This window comes from Chlorocebus sabaeus, chromosome 10 (genome assembly GCF_047675955.1).
Source record: "Chlorocebus sabaeus isolate Y175 chromosome 10, mChlSab1.0.hap1, whole genome shotgun sequence".
In the NCBI taxonomy this organism is placed as follows: domain Eukaryota; kingdom Metazoa; phylum Chordata; class Mammalia; order Primates; family Cercopithecidae; genus Chlorocebus; species Chlorocebus sabaeus.
Genome location: NC_132913.1, coordinates 81467782 through 81488954, shown reverse-complemented (window position 1 = coordinate 81488954; position 21173 = coordinate 81467782). Strand labels below are relative to the sequence as shown.

Here is a 21173-nt window from a genome sequence, read left to right as displayed (position 1 = left end):
AACTTAACAATACAACCAAAAAAAAGAAAAAATCCATTTAAAAATGGACAATGGGCATGAACAAACAGTTCTCAAAAGAAGACACACCAGTGACCAACAAACATATAAAAAGATGCTCATTATTACTGATTATTAGAAAAATGCAAATCAAAACCACAATGAGATAAAATTTTATAGCAGTCAGAATGGCTATTCTTAAGAAGACATAGCATAATAGATGTCAGCAAGTTCGAGAGAAAAGGGAACACTTACATACTGTTGGTGGGAATGTAAATTAGTTCAGCCACTGTGGAAAGCAGTTTGGAGATTTCTCAGTGAACTTAAAACAGAACTAACGTTTGACCCAACAACCCCATTACTGTGTATATAGTGAAAGGAAAATAGATCATTATCCCAAAGAGACACATGTACTTGCATGTTCATCACTATGCTTTTTATAAGAGCAAAGACATAAAATCAACCTAGATGACCATCAATGGTATATTAGATAAAGAAAATGTGGTACATACACAGCATGGAATTCTACACAGCCATAAAAATGAATGAAATCATGTCCTTTGCAGCAATCTGGATAGAGCTGGAGGCCATAATTCTAAGCAAAGAAATGCAGAAACAGAATGCCAAATACAGGATATTCTCACTTGTAAGTGGAAGCTAAACATTGAATACAAATGGACCTAAAGATGGGAAGTAGAGACACGGGAAACATAGATGGGGGAAGGTAGGAGGGGGTGAGGTTTATAAAACTATCTATTAGGTACTATGCTCACTACTTGGATGACAGGATCTTTCACACACTAAACTTCAGTGACATACCATGTACCCATGTAACAAAGCTGCATATGTACCCCCTGAATCTAAAATAAAAGTTGGTAACAAAAGACTCTGAAATTCTACTACAAGAATATATAAGAAATTTTTCTTACTAATTCCTCCAGTGGACCCATGGTATATTGCAGCAGTAATTCTAGGCAGGAAGAAAGAAGACATCCTAATCATTTGGAAGCTGTTGCATAGTTGGAGAGATTATAATGATGCCAGTAATCTCCAAGTAGACATATATGAAAGCCATTCTAAATTTATTTTTTGTTCACAAAATTCTACTGATAGTCCAATAGATACAAAGTAGCCATCCTGTGGTCATTTTCCTGGTCTGTAATGTATAATCAGGATGGTGCTACAGAATACTCATGGAGTTCTCTGGTATGTTAAGTAAAAACAACTTGGTAGTAAAGTCAAATGAAAATTTTGAAAGTGAACAAAATTACCCTCCTCCACCCTCTTTGAACTAAGTTTAATAAGAAGAAATACTGCATACTGGCTAGGACTGTCATGATATTGGTTCTCTCTAAAGGGTTATTTTCCTCATTTTAGTCTTTTCATTTCACCAGTATGACCACTGCAAAAAGTGGATGGATAACCGAGAATGACAGTTCACTCCTGAAAATGTAATCAAGTGATAATTTCAATCACAGTTGCTGTGCTGATGTAATGTCTGCACTGAAACATATTGACACAGCCTCTGGAACTTGGTATGTGAATATTGATCTGGTGAATATATTTTGTCAATCTCCATCAGGAAAGATGACCAAAATAGTTTGCATTCACTTGGGAAACAGAACAGTTCATATTCACTAAGTTATCCCAGGGCTATGTTAATTCTGCTCTCTATTACTATATAGTCCAAAGGGACCTTGATTGACTTGACATTCTGCAAACATTTGCAAATATCACACTGATCCACTGTATTGATGACATTGTGCTTATTTGATCTGGTTTATATAAAAGGCAGGCACTTTGATCCTTGTAAGGAAAATGAGTCGCAAAATCTGAAAGAAAAACATGAGAAAGACTCAAGGGTCTACGGATTGATGGAAATTTTAGAAATTTATTGACCTACATTATGTCAGAATGTCTCCTCTAAGGTAAGGGCAGAATGTTGCTGGAACTCTTTTAATTTTGGAGGTACCATATACCACAATTCGAAATACAGCATATCACTCTTATAAATATCATTTTAAACCATTTATTTGATGTCTCTATAACCACCCAGTGGGTTCACCTTGCCCACTGCCTAGAAAGAGCCAATTTATCAAGACAGGGGTATTGAAATGGAGAAAGAGTAATTCACGCAGAGCTGGGAATGTGGAGATAGGAGTTTTATCATTATTCAAATTAGTCACCCTGTGCATTTGGGGATGAGACTTTTTAAAGATAATTTGACGGGGATGGGCTTGGGAAGTAGGGAGTACTGACTGATAGGGTTGGAGGTGAAATCATAGCCGGTAGAAGTGAATTTTTCTTGCTATTTTCTGTTCCTGGGTGGGAAGGCAGAACTGGTCGAGCCAGGTTACCTGTCTGGATGGTATCAGTTGATCCATGGAGTCCAGGGTCTGCAAAATATCTCAAGACCTGCTCTCAGGTTTTACAATAGTGATGTTATTCTCAGGAGCAATTTGGGGAGGTTCAGACTCTTGGAGCTAGAGGCTGCATGACCCCTAAACTGTAATTTCTAATCTTGTAGTTAATTTGTTAGTCCTGCAAAGGCAGACCGGTCCACAGGCAAGAAGGGTGTCTTTTGGGAAAGGGCTATTAACCAATGTTGTTTCAGAGTTTAAACCACACTAAATTCCTTCCCAAGGCTAGTTCGGCCTATGCCCAGAAATGAACAAAGAAAGTTTAGAGGTTAGAGGAAGATGGGGTCAGTTAGGTCTGATTTATTTTACTGTTATAATTTATCAGTTATAACTTTGCAAAGGTGGTTTCATCTCAAAAGGATTGCAGTTTTGAGTGGTGCCCATAGAAGAGAGGGCTCTGTAGCAGTTTAAGATTATTTCACAGCTGTTTTGCCAGCCCAGGCTAGTCTCATGATACTAGATATAAATGTCTGTGTACTGGATGACGAGTTCCTTGAGCAGCAGGGAACTATTAGAAAAAATTTTGCTGGTAGGCTATTTGACCCAAATAGAAAGAGTAGTTAACCATGGCACATTATGTAACCATATAACAGAAATTAATTGTCATGAGCAGAATATTTTCAAATGAATCAGGTCAAAAGTTTAGGAGCAGTCCATGAGGTAAATGGCAATGGTGAATTCAGAACTTAGCCTGAGCATGTCCAGCGGACTTAAGAAAATTATACAAACAGGTGATTCTGATGCCATGCCATCTACGTCCATTGCACTGACACTTTTTCAGCCCAAACCTATGAACTCATTGAGAATGTTCCTATGATATTCTGGTGAAAAGAAAAAAAGAACAATCAGTCCCGGTTTATGGATGCTTCTGCCCGATATAATGCTGTGAGTTGACAATAAACTGTTGCCTCACTACAGTTCAACTCAAGATTGGCCCAAAATAACAGTGATCAGAAATGTTAGTAAAACACACAATTATCTTTTTAATGTGAAGGAAACCGTGGTCTGATTTAGATGTATTCTTGAGAATTAGCCAATGGTTTGGATGCTTGTCAAAGATCTGGAGAAAATAAGATTAGATGATGGAAAAGAGGGAGGTCTAGGGGAAAAAGGTGTTGCATTCATTTCCTATAAAATCAAATTACACAAATGTGGTGACTTAAAACAATACAAATGTATGATTTTCTACTTTGGAGATTCAAAGTCTAAAATGAGTTTCACCTGTCTCAAATCAAGGGCTCAGCAGAACTGTATTATCTTTTGGAGGCTCAAAGGGGAGAAGTTTGTTGTTGTTGTGGTTTTTTTTTTTTTTTTTTTTTTTTTTGCCTCTTCCAGATTCTAGAGATTGTCTGCATTTCTTGGCTTGTAGCCCCCTTCCATCTTCAGAACAAGCAATAGCTAGTGAAATATTTCTTATAATACATTACTCTGACACTCTCTGTCTACTACGTTTCTATTCCACTTGCAAGAACACTTGTGATTATACTGGGCCCACTTGGATATTCCACAATAATCCCCCGAATTTCAGTTCATTTGATTAGCCAGCTTAATTTCATCTGCAAATGTATTTAGCCTTTGCTGTGTGTATTATTCACAGAACAGGGAGCCTGACTTTGGACCTTTTTGTGGGGTTAATATTCTGCTGATCACCCATGTAGATATTCTGGTGGAAGTGAGCACAAAGTGTTTAGATAATGGGATCTAAAGTCAATACGCACAATAGTTGTATATTATATACTTTGTTCTTTGTAGGTCAGCAGCTGATGTCCTAAGTCTCCCAGTGTTTACATAATGTTTCCAGAAGTTCCTCAGCAGGTTTAAGCCTTATTTGTCTAGAGCAATTCTCTTTGCTGTTTTTTTTCTCTCTTCCCATTCCAACTTTCTTCACTCTTTTATATTAATTTTGAGAATAGTGTATATTGTAAATTATTTAATTATTTTCATATAATACAGTGATTAAGATATTAGGCTTGGGAGACAAAGAGATATTGGTTTGAATTTGGATTATTATACTTACTAATTCTGTAGCTTGTAATAATGTGTTTAAATATTCTGGTCATTCATTATCTGTAAAACAAAATAAGCAATACCTAAGTAGAGTGTTATTTGGAAATTTGGAACTTAATTAATTTAATACATTTTCTCAGAATGTATTAAAATCTGAGAAAAATGCTTTATATAAAAATGGTTTTGTTAGCTTGTAGCTATTATTATTAGTAGTAGTTACATTAGCTACTTTTTTTAAAACATAGAGGACCCATAAAACTAAGTAACTTAAACCAAAATATTCATAGTAAGCATATTTTGCCTGTTCTATATTTGTCATATTTTATATTTTAAATTATACATTACTACCATAATCACAAAAGTCATTAAAAACCCAACATAATCAATTTTTCATAAAAATTTTCTATGCTAACATTTGTTTAGTGATTCTCATAGTGTCTGTGGTTATTGAATTATAAGCTGCCATGAAAAAATTCACTGACAGTATATAATTGCTGTATCAATAATTATAGTGACCATGGGGAAACTCATATAGAGCACTGAGGTCAGAATTATAGATAATCCAGGCCAAGACTAATGTTATTAGCATAATTAAGAAATAAATCTGAGTGAATAAAACAAAAATATTGATGTAGTTTATAAAATATGACCATGGTAAAATGTTATAGAGGTATAGTTTTTAACAATACATAGGGAATATAACTGTAGGGACAATGAATTGCCCTCATGGTTATATATTATAACTTTTAACCCACACATAAGACCTTATTTTAACCAAAGATTCAATTACTAGGTGTAATACTGAGTGCTTTAAATATCAAGCATGAAATGCTGTGTAAATGATTTGAGAGGAACATAATTGTGTGAACGGGTTTTGCTAATAAGCCTTGTTCATCCACTCTGCCCTTGTAGGGCAAATCAGTCAAATTTGAGGTCACCAATTCAAAACTTAAGTTTGAAGTGGAAGCAAAATTCAAGAATCATCAGTTAAATAAGAGGAATCAAGGGAGAAAAGCAGAGCTTAGTTATTTATTCACTAACCCCCATCATACAGCAAGTGTTCTGTCTCAGAGAAGATATATATTACATTATATATTACATATATTCAACTATGTGTACATGTGAGTTTGCTGAGAGATCAGGCTTCCCTCACAGGTGACATGTGTTTCACAATTATTTTATAGCTGAAAATATATGTTTTCAAAGTAGCTCTTACGATGAGTTAGAGGTATCAATTGCTGCTTACATCAAGATATTTAACTAGGGATATCACAGGTAAATACACATAAAAAACTTGTGAGTAATTAAATACAGTAAATATAATAGAACTTTTCTTGTTGCACCAAGAGATTAACTACGGATGCATTTCCAAAGTTACTTAACTTGAGGAACAACCATCTTACACGGAAATGAAACAGAATTTCATTCCTTCATAATTCTGCATGAATTATGAAGACATGAATTAATGTCTTAAGACATGAATTAATCTTTGTAGTGTAAACAACATTGTACTTTCATAACAATGAATTAAGAATAAAAATTAATTTGTAAGTTTACATATTCTAAGTAGTATAGAGTTTAAAAGCCAGCAAATATCCACAAATATTTTAATACAGTCTTGTTGTCAGAGGTTTGGTTTTTCGTTTCCCTTGCTCCTCCTTTCTCAAAAATTATTTTCTTGAAGATTTTATTTTTGTTTTCACAGAACGTCTATAATGTGAAAATTTAGATTGAGTGAAACTCAAACAACTGAATGATAGTATATGTGTGTGTGTGAGTGTGTGTGTGTGTTTATGTATCCTAAGATAATTTTCATGTGATAGGCACAAAATAGTCAATAGTATGAAATATATAGACTATTTCATACTATACATGAAATATATAGACATATGTGTGTGTATATATATAATCTTGATTGCTTCCAGTTCATAATGAAAACATATTTATATTTAGTCTTTTAAGTTTTATCCATAATTCTAATAATCATACAGTCCAGATATACTTTCAGACAAAAATTTTAGTCTAGTCCCTATTGCTCACTCCTATGGAGAATTCTCTTTCAATCTTTTTAACTTTAAAGAAGATTTAAACTGTCCAATTTTCATTCGTTATCTTTCGTACAATAAAATTAAAAGCATAACTAAACTTACATAATTAAAATTAGGCACAAATTTATTTAGACAACATTCAAGACCTTTCTGATTAAGAAATTGATTGTGAATATCAGTATTATTTGGCCAGACTTTCTTCTCTCCTCATAACTAAAAGGATAGAAAGTAAAAATTTGAATATCAAAGAATATTTCTTTTAAAATCACAATAATGTACATTTTTTAATATGACATTTTTAAAGGGAAGCTTTTGTACTTAATGACAAATGAATATTCCCTAAAAGAGTATTTGTCACTTTCCAAAAATCCATTTGCTTGTGCTGAAAACAATAATTCTAGAAAATTTTCCAAATAAACACAAAAACAAAACATATACTTAATATTTAGGTAAAACATGAGAACAAATGTTTTACACTTCTTCACACTGAGGTAATGTATCTTTTTCCTTGCCCTTTGAAAATTGGTTTTGTGACTTGCTTTGACTAATCAAATCTATCAGAAGTGCCGTTGTGTCACTTCTGAGCAAGAATTCAGAGGACCTCACAGCTTCCTTGCCATCCTCTTAGATCCATATTATTAGATCTAGATATCCTTATTGGGAGGAGATATGGTAGAAAAGGGATGTATTTTGCCAACAATCAACAAATTATTCACCTGTGAGATGCGTCAATTAAAGTGAGACCATAGTGAACTATGCAGTTCCAATGAAGCTATGGAAGGCTGCAGCAATGTAAGTAGTGTAAAGAAAAACCACCAGAGGAAAACTATGGCTGAGCTCAGCCTGAAATATAGAATTCTAAGCATATTTAAGCATATATGGTTTTTTTTTAAGCTTCTAAGTACAGGTGTAGAAAATACTATAAAATATTAATAATCAAGTATTATTTTTCTTAAATTAAAATTTTTCCTAATTTCTCTCTGTCTCTTCCCTCTTCTAGTCCTCCCTCCCTAGGTCTCATACAGACAAACACACAATACAGAGGCATAATCCTGGGTATGAACATAAGTCAATTTCAGTAACTACAAATACTAATGTAAGTAATCAGCATATAATCACACTCATATATTCTGAAATTATGAGTAAAATCACATTCATGGAGTGAGCACATTGAAATGTTAATATACTCTAGATTAGTGTTACAATTTATATTTTTAATTTGATATTCCCTGAGAAGCTTTGTCTGTACCACTGGCTTCTCAATTTACGTTAAGTAAAGCCTTTATCTACAAAAAGCCCCATTTAAAAGGCAAACAATACCATCTGCAAATATATGAACGTAATGGTAAAATATTCTTAGAATAATTTATACAAACAAAACTTCCAAATGTTTATTTAGAAAGGTCATGTTTCAAAGCAGACAATTGTCATGCAGATGAATGTTAATCAGACTGAAATGAGACATTGAATGTGAAAGTAAACTACTTTCACAATTTGACCTGAGGATAGCCTCAACTGTAATTATGAATTTGGGTACCATTTATTCCCCTTTCTAAAAACTAGGTGTATATAATACCTTTCCTCAAAGTAAGCAAAAAAATAAATAAATAAATCAAGTACTTCCAAACAAATGGAATTAAATTCTTATATTTTAAATATATGTGCAGTTAATTAAAATGCCACTTGTATAACAAATTTAAAAATTAAAGTATTAAAAGTTTTCATCAGTTGATAAATATATTTATTGTTACAGAAGCATATGATATTTGGAACTCTGTCTTTAAAATGCAGTAACCTATAACTTTATAAAATACTAACAAAAATAAAAATAAGATTAAGATATTAAATATTTACCTTAGTTATATGTTAGAAAGAATAAATTCAAATGAAATCTTTCATATCAATTTCTTCCCATAAATAGTAGATTTTTCATTTTTACAGTTTTAGATTGAAGAAAAACTATGGTAACCCAGCAATAGGCAAAAAAAAAATGCTAAAATATTTATATCTGCTTCTGCACTATGTGCCAATTTGCAGAAAATAATGCAGAAAATAGACAGAAATGTTTTCAATTCCATGCTTCTTATTCAATAAATATTTGCTGGAGTGGATTACCAATTTTCCTTAAAACCCTTATAATTTTCCCAGCAACCATCAAACTCAGTCATACAGACTCATATAGACAATGCTAAACAAATCATCTATGCTCCAATTTTTTTTTCTAATTCTATGTAGGATCATGGTTATTCACACTTAAGTTTAGTGTCAATTTCTGTTATAATATTCTGAGCTCCTCCCAATTAATTTTTTGCATTTGCAATTATAGAAAAATGTTTATAGTTCTAGAAGTTATAGAAAAAATGACAGCCACATATTTGAAGAGAAAGAGTGATGCAGTTAACAAGTGACTTTTAAATTTTAAAATCTAAACCTTATTACTAAATATTTTATGTTTATATTCTATGTGGATGTTAGTGCTTTTATGCTTTATGCATTAAACATATTTACTTAGTAAGAGATCACTTTTTAAAGAAATACCTTCATTAAATTTGAAATGAGTTGTGTCTAAATAGAAAAAAAAAATCAACATAAGATTGGACATTCTTTTACTTTGTGCCTATAAGAATGCAATGACTTCTGAGACATCTAGGGTGGTTTAAATGCTTTATTTTCAGAAAGCATGGCCAAATCAAAGCCATATTAACAGAAAACAATATTTGTACTCTGTATTTTCTCACATTTTGATACATTTATTCACTCCAACAACTTTTACTGTTATTTATAATGTTCTAGAATAAGGAGATGAATGCAATAAATATGAGGGTGGGGCAAAGTGAATGAAATGTTTTGTCTCTGTGCTTCTCTCATTTTGTCTCCTATCTAGCTATGTCTTCTGTAACATCATTAGGACAAAATTTGCTGTGAATAGAATTATGGTCAGTGTACAAATAAGAAGAAAAGATTAGCCCTACATTTGAGAGGTAAGAGTAGAGTGGAGTGGAAAGCACTGGAGAGACAAGAATCAAGAAGAAAATAAAGAATTTACTTTTCAGAAAGCAAGGGCATGATGGAGGCTTAAAATTAATACAATATTCCAGAAATGGTGATTCATTGAGGGTGATAATAGCTTAGAATATGTTAATCTATTTGTATAGGAGCTGAGAGTAGGAATGTGAGAAAATTAATGAAATATATTACTGCATTATATAATATTAAAGGTCCAGAAAATGGAATAAGTATGTCTGCCTAAGGCATGGGAACAGAAAGAAAGTTCATTAAAATCTTCCCCAAATTATTGAGTTTTCTCGAGCCCATGTACACCACTTAAGGGTATGAGTATTGGCTTGGGATTGCTACTGCCAATGTTGACACCATGTGTATCATCTGGATCCCACAGCCTGCCTGGCAGACCACTGCCTCTGCTGGCATCTGCGTAGAGGTATACTGCCTAGAGATATAAGGATTGGCCAGCTCAAAGTTGCCATCAGCAGCAATCACGTATGCCACCCAGGGGCTGAAGGAGAAGCACGCCCAGCTCATTGCCATCATAATTTGTTGCCAAATATAGATTCAGCTGTTGTCCCATTTCAAGCAAAACCTCACCACTGACTCCACTAATAACTATAGCTTAAGCTACTGAAGAACTCACAGAAACTACTGATGGTAATTACAGCCAGGGAAATTATGCAGAGACTATACCAGAATAAAGGCAAAATATTCTACCCAACAAACACTATGGATACATTACTTCTTTCTGTAGAAAAAATTCCTTTCCTATGTAAGTCAATTCATAAAATTAAAAGAAATGACTGTTACACCAATGCCCAGATATCAATGTATGTACACAAGAAACATGAAAAAGCAAGAAAATATGACACTTCGAAAGAGCACAATAACTCTCCGGTAACAGAATCCCAAAAAGGAAATCTATAAAATGCCCACCAAAGAATTCAAAATAATGATTAAAGAAACACAATGAGATATAAGACAACACAGATAAACAGATTTGAATTAGAAATGCAACAACAACAACAACAACAAAAATCATAAAAAAGAAACCAAAATCATGAAATGGGAGAATTTCATAAGTAAAATAACAATATACTTAAGAGATTAAACGGTAAACTAAATCACTCAGAGAAAAGAATTTTTAAATTTAAAGACAGGTTTTAGAAGTAACACAGTGAGAGAAAAAAATGAAGGAGAAGAAGAAGGAAGAAGAAGAAGGAGGAGGAGGAAGAGGAGGAGGAGAAGCAGGAGGAGGAGGAGGAGGAAAGGAGGAGGAGAGAAGGAGGAAGAAGAATAAAAAATAATTTTTAAAAAGCTTTGGACATATGAGACACCATAATGTGATTATATATTTGATTTTTTGTAGTTGTAGAAGGAGAAGAAATTTTTAAAAAGACATAAATACTATATTTAATAATAAAATAGCTGAAAACTTTTCAAATCTTGGAAAATACATAAAAACATTCAGATAGAGAAAGATCAAATATCTCCAAATAGATGCAAGACAATATTGTAATCTCCAAGGCATTTTATAGTAAGTCAAAAGGGAAACAAACAAACAAAAAACTTCTCAAAGAGGAAGAAAAAGTATTAAGTCATAGATAACGGAATTCTTAAGACTAACAGCAGATTTCTCAGCAAAAGCCACCCAGGCAAGGAAAGAATGGGATGATAGGGAGGCTGAGGTGGGCATATCACGTAGTCAAGAGATCAAGATCATCCTGTCCAACATGGTGAAACCCCATCTTTACTAAAAATACAAAATTTAGCTGAGTGTGGTGGTGCATGCCTGTTGCCCCAGCTACTCAGGAGGCTGAGGCAGGAGAATCGCTTCATTCTGGGAGGTGGAGGTTGCTGTGAGCCAAGATTGCACCATTGTACTCCAGCCTGGTGAAAGAACATGACACCACCTCAAAAAAAAAAAAAAAAATGGGATGATATATTCAAAGTGCTGACTGAAAAAAATACTGCAGGTTAAGAATACTATACCCAGTACCATGCTGTTTTGGTTACTGTAGCCTTGTAGTATAGTTTGAAGTCAGGTAGCGTGATGCCTCCAGCTTTGTTCTTTTGACTTAGGATTGTCTTGGAGATGCGGGCTCTTTTTTGGTTCCATATGAACTTTAAAGCAGTTTTTTCCAATTCTGTGAAGAAGCTCATTGGTAGCTTGATGGGGATGGCATTGAATCTATAAATTACCTTGGGCAGTATGGCCATTTTCACGATATTGATTCTTCCTATCCATGAGCATGGTATGTTCTTCCATTTGTTTGTGTCCTGACCAATGGAACAGAACAGAGTCCTCAGAAATAATACCACACATCTACAGCCATCTGATCTTTGACAAACCTGAGAGAAACAAGAAATGGGGAAAGGATTCCCTATTTAATAAATGGTGCTGGGAAAACTGGCTAGCCATAAGTAGAAAGCTGAAACTGGATCCTTTCCTTACTCCTTATACGAAAATTAATTCAAGATGGATTAGAGACTTAAATGTTAGACCTAATACCATAAAAATCCTAGAGGAAAACCTAGGTAGTACCATTCAGGACATAGGCATGGGCAAAGACTTCATGTCTAAAACACCAAAAGCAACGGCAGCAAAAGCCAAAATTGACAAATGGGATCTCATCAAACTAAAGAACTTCTGCACAGCAAAAGAAACCACCATCAGAGTGAGCAGGCAACCTACAGAAAGGGAGAAAATTTTTGCAATCTACTCATCTGACAAAGGGCTAATATCCAGAACCTACAAAGAACTCAAACAAATTTACAAGAAAAAAACAAACAACCCCATCCAAAAGTGGGCAAAGGATATGAACAGACATTTCTCAAAAGAAGACATTCATACAGCCAACAGACACATGAAAAAATGCTCATCATCACTGGCCATCAGAGAAATGCAAATCAAAACCACAATGAGATACCATCTCACACCAGTTAGAATGGCGATCATTCAAAAGTCAGGAAACAACAGGTGCTGGAGAGGATGTGGAGAAATAGGAAGACTTTTACACTGTTGGTGGGATTGTAAACTAGTTCAACCATTATGGAAAACAGTATGGCGATTCCTCAAGGATCTAGAACTAGATGTACCATATGACCCAGCCATCCCATTACTGGGTATATACCCAAAGGATTATAAATTATGCTGCTATAAGGACACATGCACACGTATGTTTATTGCAGCACTATTCACAATAGCAAAGACTTGGAATCAACCCAAATGTCCATCAGTAACAGATTGGATTAAGAAAATGTGGCACATATACAGCATGGAATACTATGCAGCCATAAAAAAGGATGAGTTTGTGTCCTTTGTAGGGACATGGATGCAGCTGGAAACCATCATTCTTAGCAAACTATCACAAGAACAGAAAACCAAACACCGCATGTTCTCACTCGTAGGTGGGAACTGAACAATGAGATCACTTGGACTCGGGAAGGGGAACATCACACACCGGGGCCTATCATGGGGAGGGGGGAGGGGGGAGGGATTGCATTGGGAGTTATACCTGATGTAAATGACGAGTTGATGGGTGCAGCACACCAACATGGCACAAGTATACATATGTAGCAAACCTGCACGTTGTGCACATGTACCCTACAACTTGAAGTTTAATAATAATAAATTAAAAAAAAAAAAAAAAAAAAAAAAGAAATAGAGGGGCCAGGTGCATGGCTCATGCCTGTAATCCCAGCCCTTTGGGAGGCTGAGGTGGGAGGATTGCTTGAGCCCAGGAGTTCCAGACCAGCTTGGGCAAAATAGCAAAACACCATCTCTTTTAAAAAAATAAAAAATAAAAAATTTAGTAAATTTTAAAATACACAGAGAAAATCTCTTTTTGTAAAAAAAAAAAAAAAAAAAAAAAAAAAAAAAGAATACTATACCCAACAAAAGTATCTTTCAAAAATATAGGATAAATACATTTTTCTTTTTGAGACAGAGTCTTGCTCTTTCACCCAGGCTGGAATGCAGTGGAGTGATCTTGGCTCACTGCAACCTCTACCTCCCAGGTTCAAGTGATTGTCCCGCCTCAGCCTCCCAAGTAGCTGAGACTACAGGTGCCTGCTACCATGCCCGGCTAAGTTTTGTATTTTTAGTAGAGATGGTGTTTCACTATGTTGGCCAAGTTGGTCTTGAACTCCTGACCTCAGGTGATCATCCTGCCTCAGCCTCCCAAAGTGCTGGGATTACAGGCATGAATCACCATGCACTGCCAAGAAATACATGTTTTTTAAGACAAGCAAAAATGGACGGAATTCATTATCACTAGACTGGCCCTAAAATAAATGCTTACAAGAATCATACATCTGGAAGCAAAGGAATGAAATCTACCATCATTGAAACCCATTGAATTATAAAACTCACTGACAGAGAATATACCTAAATTAGAAAGAAAATGGAATGACATGTTATCTTTACAAAAAAAAAAAAAAAGAAACTGAAAAATAAAAGTAAACACTAAAAGAGGAAGAAAGGAACAAGAGATAAACTACATAATCAGAATGTAATTAACAAAATGACACTAGTAAGTCCTCATATATCAAAAACAACCTTGAATATACATAATTTGATATAGATATAGACTGGCTAAATGGATTAAAAGAGAAATCTAACTGTATGTTGCTGACAATAAATTTACTTTCCATGTAAAGACAGAAATAGACTGAAATGAAAGGGATGAAAATAAAATATTCCACACGAACAGAAAACAGAAGTATGTAGAATGGTTATACCAACATTAGACAAAACACACTTTTGTCAAAAACATAAAAAGTGACTTAAGGGTCATTATATAATAACAAATGGACAAAATCACCAAGACATTATAACAATTGTAAATACACACACACACACACACACACACACAGCCAACACTGGAAGATGTGTGTATGGGTGTATATATATGTGTATATATGTGTGTATATCTATACATAGATATACACACATATATACACATATATATGCACACATATATGTGTATGTATGTGTGTGTATAGCAAATATTATTAGAATTAAAGGGAGAGATAGACACCAATACACTAATAGTTGGGACTTTCTACACCACACTTTCAGCATTGGACAGATTATTTAGAGAGAAAATTAGCAAAGAAATGTGAGACTAAATTTGCACTGTAGGTTAAGTGGACCTAACAGACATTTATTTACTAAACCTTTTATCAAACAGTAGCAGAATGCATAGTCTTCTCATCAGCATATGTAAACATTCTCTGGGATAGACCATATAATAGGCCACAAAACAAGTTTAAATAATTTTCAAAATTTAAATCATATCAAATATCTTCTTAAAACATAAAGGAATAAAACTACAAATCACTAATAAAGGGAACTTTGAAACTTTAACAAATACGTGGAAATTAAAGAACATACTTTTAAATTACCTTTGCATCAACAAAGATAATAAGAAAAAATGTAAAAGGAAACTTGAAACAAGTAAAAATGGAAATACAACAAACAAAAACCCATGTGACACAGCAAAAGCAGGGATAAGAGGAAACTTCACAGCAATAAATATTTACAAAAAGGAGAGGAATTTAAATAACAATTCTAATGATGCACCTCAAAGAACTAGAAAAGTAACAACAAATCAAACCCCAAATTAGTAGGACAGAAATAATAAAGATTCGAAAACAACTAGACAAAATTGAGACTAAAAAATTACAAATAATTAATGAAATGAAAAATTATTTTTTCCAAAAGCTAAACATAATTGATAAACTGCTTGCTACACTAGTCAAGAAAAAAAGAGAGAAGACCTGAAAAAATAAAATCAGAGATAAAAATGAGACATTACATTTGATATCACAGAAATATAAAGGATCATTAGAATTTACTATGAACAATCATATAACAACAAATTGGAAACCTGGAGGAAATGGATAAATTCCTGAACACATACACCCTACCAAAATTGAACTAGGATGGAATAGAAAACTTGAACAGGCCAACAATGACTATGAGATTGAATCCGCAATGAAAGTCTTCCAAAAAAGGAAATGCCCAGGGCCCGACGGCTTTACTGCTACATAGAATTCTACCAGACTTCTAAAGAAAAGCTAACGACAATTCTCAAATTATTCCAAAAATTAGAAGAGGAGGGAATTCTGACTAAATCATTCTATGAACCAGCACTACCCTCATACCAAAACTAGATAGGGTCACAACAAAAAAGAAAACTACAGGCAAATAAACCTGATGAATGTAAATGAAACAATTCTCAACCTTACAGTAGCAAGTCAAATCCAACAACATGTCAAGAAGATAATACACCATGATCAAGTCAAATTTATCCCAGGGATGCAAACATCATTCAAAACATGCAAATTATTTTATTTTATTTTCAAGAGAATTAAATCATTTATTGATTACACATGATAATGGATGATACGAAAGCGTCATTCTCATCTATAATTTTATCTGGTACCATCATTCAATTTAGATATATTGCATAAGATGTGGCCACAATTATTTTTATAACCAATAATTCCATGATTTTGCTTGAGTGACTTGGGTGATCCCTTTTAATGGTGACCTTCAGGTCATAACAGTAACTATCATTCAACTACACCAAGGTTTCTGAAGACAATGGCTTCTCCACCCAAGCAGACTGTATATAAATTCCAAATAGAACTTGGCATTACTCTGAAGGAATTCTAACTTCACACTGTTGGGGAAATTTACCAAGATGGCTTCAGAGTAGACTAACTTTACACAGCACATTTAAAAAAAGACACATTTATCAGCATCATGACCAGACTATTACACTTAGCAATCAACAGCATGGGTGTTAAAAAAAAAAAAAAAAAAAAAAAAACTACATTAAAATCTTTTGTTGGAATGCTTTATACTTTCCACAGAACAGAAACTAAAATAGCCTGTTAAACAATTCATTGCAAAAACAGTCCTCGAGTTTTTTGCCCATACACATGAGTATTTGTCTAAAACATTTTTTTCCCCATTGGTAGCAGCTAGTCCCTGCTACCACTATGTTTAGCTGAGTTCACAAATCTGTTGTAGCCTGTAGCTTCCCTGTCACTTATCTGACTCTTCACTCCTGCTAAGCTTTGTTTCTTGGCAGTAGTTATAATCTTCTGCCACTGCCATAGCTACTACTGCTACTGGAACCTCCATAGTCACCTTGATTTCATGGTTTGTCCAAGGATTGGCCTCCACCACCATAGAGGCCAGAAGTTCTGCCTCCAAAGTTTCCTCCCTTCATGGGTCCAAAATTTGAACTATTGTTGTAATTGCCAAAATTATTGTACCTCCACCACTTCCAAAATTCTTCCATCATTACCAAATCCATTAGAGGCATCGCCACTGCCACCATATCCACCACCACCACAGCTGCCACCAAAGCCACCAAGACCACTGAAGTTTCCTCCATAACCAAAGTTGTCAGTCCCACTGAAACCAACTCCATGACCACTATCAAAGTCTCCAGAACTACTTTGACCTCTTTGGCTGAATGACGCACTAACTATCTCTTGCTTTGACAGGGCTTTCCTAACTTCATAGCTGTGGCCATTCCCAGCATGGTATGGTCATCAAAGTTTATAAGGGCAAAGCCCCTTTTCTTGCCACTGCCTTGGTCAGTAATGATTTCAATCCCTTTAATTTTTCTATACAGTTCAAAAATATTATCTTCAGTGATGTTCTTCAGTGTCTTCTTTAATGCCAACAACAAATATCTTTTACACAGTTAAGTGGACACCTCATTTTTGAGAATCTTCTCTTGAGAAAGGTCTCTTTGGTTCCACAACTCTTCCATCCACCTTTGTGTGGCCTTGCATTCATGGCTGCACCCACCTCTTCCGCATTGGCGTATGTGACAAACCCAAAGCCCCTGGAGTGCTTGGTGTTTGGATCTCTTATTACCACACAGTCCGTGAGCATTCCCCATTGCTCAAAATGGCTCTTCAGGCTCTCATCAGTTGTTTCAAAGCTCAACCATCCAATGAAGAGCTTCCTCAGATGTTCAGGCTCTTTAGGAGACTCTGATTTAGACATGATGGCAAGGGGCAGAGAGACTTTAACAATGCTTCCTCGGTGGCCTCCACAGGCAGAAAGAAGTAGACAATGAACATATTTCCAACATGTGCAAATTAATAAGTGTGATATATCACAGTAATACTAAGTGTTTAAATCATAAGACTTAAAATTATAAAACTTCTAGGCAAAAACAGGGGAAATGCTTTAGGACAGTTGTCTAGTCAAAGATTTTATGACTGGGACTTCAAAAGCACAGGTAAGATGCCTCTACAAAAATAGATAAGTGGGCTACATTAAACTAAAAAGCTCTGGACAGCAAAGAAAACAATGAACAGAGTGAAGAAACAATCTTTAGATTGAGAGAAAAAGCTATTAATCTGACAGGGGACTAATACTCAGAATTCAGGGAAAAAAAAAAAAAACTCAAACAACTCAACAGCAAAAGAATGAATAAACCCATTAAAAAGTGGAGAATGAATCCAAGTAGATTTTTCTCAAAATAAGACATACAAGACAAACAAATGTCTAACAGGTTTATTTTAAAAATGCTCAGCATTACTAATCATCATGGAAATGCAAGTTCAACTGGCAATGTGATATCATCTAACCTCAGAATGGCTATTATCAAAGAAATAAAAAATAAATGCTGGAAAGGACTGGGAGAAAAGGGAACTATTACACATTGTTGATGGGAATGTAAATTAGTTTAGCCATTATAGAAAGCAGTGTGACAATTTTTCATGAAGCTAAAAAAGAAAACCCTACAATAGGATCCAGCAATCTAATTTTACAGTATTTATTCAAAGGAAAAGAAATCAGCATATCAAATAGATAGCTGTACCCCGCTTGTTTATTGCAGCACTATTCACAGTAACGAAGATATGGAATCAATCTAACTGTCCATCAACAACAGAATGAATAAAGTAAACATGGTATATATACACAATGGAATTCTATCTACCATAAGGAAAAATAAATAAAATCCTGTCATTGGCAGCTACATGGATGGAACTGGAGGTCATTTAGTTAAAGAAAATAAGCCAGGCACAGAAAGACAAATATCACAAGCTCTCACTCATCTGTGGGTGCTACAAAAGTTGATTTCACGAAAGTAGAGAGTAGAGTGCTAGATGCCAGATAGTGGGAAGGCTAAGCATAGGGCTGAAAAAATGTTGGTTAATGAGCACAAACATACAATTAGATGGAAGGAATAAGTTCTAGTTTTTGATAGTACTACAGGATGACTATAGTTAACAGTAATTAATGGTATATTTCAAAATACCTGGAAAAGAATATTTAGAATGTTTCCATCATGAAGAAATGACAAATGATGGGATGATGAATATAATAAATAGCCAGTTGTGATCATTTTGCATTGTATCATGTATCAAAAATCATCTGTACCCCATAAATATGTATCAGGTATTAATACATGTTATTGTGTGTTAATAAAAAATACTGAATTTTGAGATGCATTATGAAATAATATTTTTACATGGACATAAGAAATATAGTGTTAAATTTTTATATAATAAAATTGGAGTTGCTGAGAGATTTAGGTAAATTTAAAATTTATAAATTAATTATATCAAAACTATATTATGCTACATTTTTAAAAAGGCCTCAAGATGGTAAAGGAATGAGGGAATTATTGTAAAAATTTGTAACTCAATGTGTGAACGTTCTTATGCTGGTTTAGTAAGCAGAAACACTCTAGAAATAGTGTCCTTTGGAGGTTTGTTACTGTGGTACACATCATTTTTCAGTAGTACTGAGGCAAGGAGATATTTTTTGTGTGGTTTATTAAAAAAACAGAATGCCAGTCAGCAGGCTTATACTCAAAGAAAATGCTAGGTCTTATTTTAAAGAGTTTCAGTTAAATTTATGCATTTAAAAGCTACAAATTGAAATATTTGAGGCATTTTCTTTACTATTAATCCTTGCCATAATTTGATTTCTCAATTAACAAACTAATCTCTAGTCCGGATGGCATAGAGCTTTTACTCTGTCTTATTCTTTTCTATGTCACTTCTAACTGATGGACCTTTACCAGCTCCGGACTCTGTATGGTGTATTCTAGATCAGCGGTACCTCAAATTCAAATGCCTTAACTTAGACTAATTGTCTTTCCTGATTCTCTTAACAAGGCAACCAATACCTAATTGCTTTTTAGTAAAATTAGTTGAATAAAATATTTTAAATTTTCCGGGGAGGCTTTCACTCAATTGCACTACAATAAGTCAGCAAATTTACAGTTCATAACTTGTTTTTGGTGAATGTTGATTATATCCCGGGTCTTATCCTTGTGAAAGCTTCCCTTCCCATTATGTTTAAGGTCAGTTTCTCTTAGCAATCTTTGACTTCAGTATAGTAAATAAAGTACAGATTGTGACATTCATGTCATAGTGGATTTTTTTTGTTTGTATGTTTGTTTGTTTTGTTTTTAAACAGAGAATCCTTTCTGAGAAATAAAAAAAGGAGAAGTAGTTGATAGACTAGGAAATATTTTAATTTATTTTTATTTCTATAATAAAATTTGAATGTATAAAGAAAGCTGTAGCAAAACACCTTAAGACTTCCTAAATCTATAGGAAATACGAAATTAGTGGATGACATTTGAACGAAGTGCAGGGATAATAAAAACAGACCAGGAAATTAGGTATGTTCTAATATCATGTGGTTTACATGAATCAAACTAGGGCTATATATAATGGGTATTTGAAGAGGTCTGCTGACAAGAAAAAAAGGTACATATGTTTGATGTATAAGTAATGAGCCTGGAAAGTGTTTACATTTTAAGGGATCTCAATTATTATTTATTCTAAAGCCATTATTTGTCCATTAAGGACACAGGTTCAGAGATGATAAGCTATTTGCTTAAGTGAAAAAGCTACTTAATAGCTTTGTGATTACAGCTGCTAAGACATGAAACCAAACATCTAATTCCAAAGTTTAAGAAATATCGTAATATCTACAGAATGCTACAGAAAAATTATGTGAGGTCTTTTTCTCAAAGAAAGAGCTAATAATACATTACATGCACAAAAACAACAAGCCCCTTTAGCATTTTGTAGGTATTTCCTTTCTTAGATATAAAATAAAGGAGCTGTGGCACAGACCCTTTAACCTAATACCATATATAAATGTAATGTTCAGGTAAGTATTAAAACCCTTCAGGACTACTTTGAAAAAGAGAAAAGTAACCTTGAATTTCAAGAAAGTAAAAAAAATATATATTAAATATGCTCACTTGCACAGTTATTTTTCAAGGTGGATTGGCTTGATAAAAATTATGACCTTTTTCTGTGCCTTACTTTATTTTCCAGACCTAAAAATATTGCCAGTGCCTGAGGCGTAAGTCAGAGTGAACCTCTATTATCACTCCAGAGACTTGGCATTTTCCTCATTAGGCTCCATAGTATCTGACTGAGTGACCTTGTTTGGTGAGAAGACACAGATGGAGTCTGTCAGTAAATCTTGTTAATGTAACAAGTATTCCCACTGTTAGATGAGTGTTGTGCCTGATACTGGCATTTCTTCCCTTAGTAAACAACCCATATTCCCTTTCCAACATGGGTCTCTTCCTTCATGCTATCAGGTTTTTCAGCATTAGCTTGTTCTAAGGATTATCTAAAAGGATGTCTCTTGCTGTGAAGGTGAGATGTTCTCTCTTTC

At 34.1% G+C, this 21173-nt stretch overlaps 1 pseudogene; it reads right to left on the bottom strand.

Moving 5' to 3' along the window:
- Positions 1-16474: 16474 nt before the first annotated feature.
- LOC119625157 (heterogeneous nuclear ribonucleoprotein A1 pseudogene) lies at positions 16475-17516 on the bottom strand (annotated as a pseudogene).
- Positions 17517-21173: the final 3657 nt, after the last annotated feature.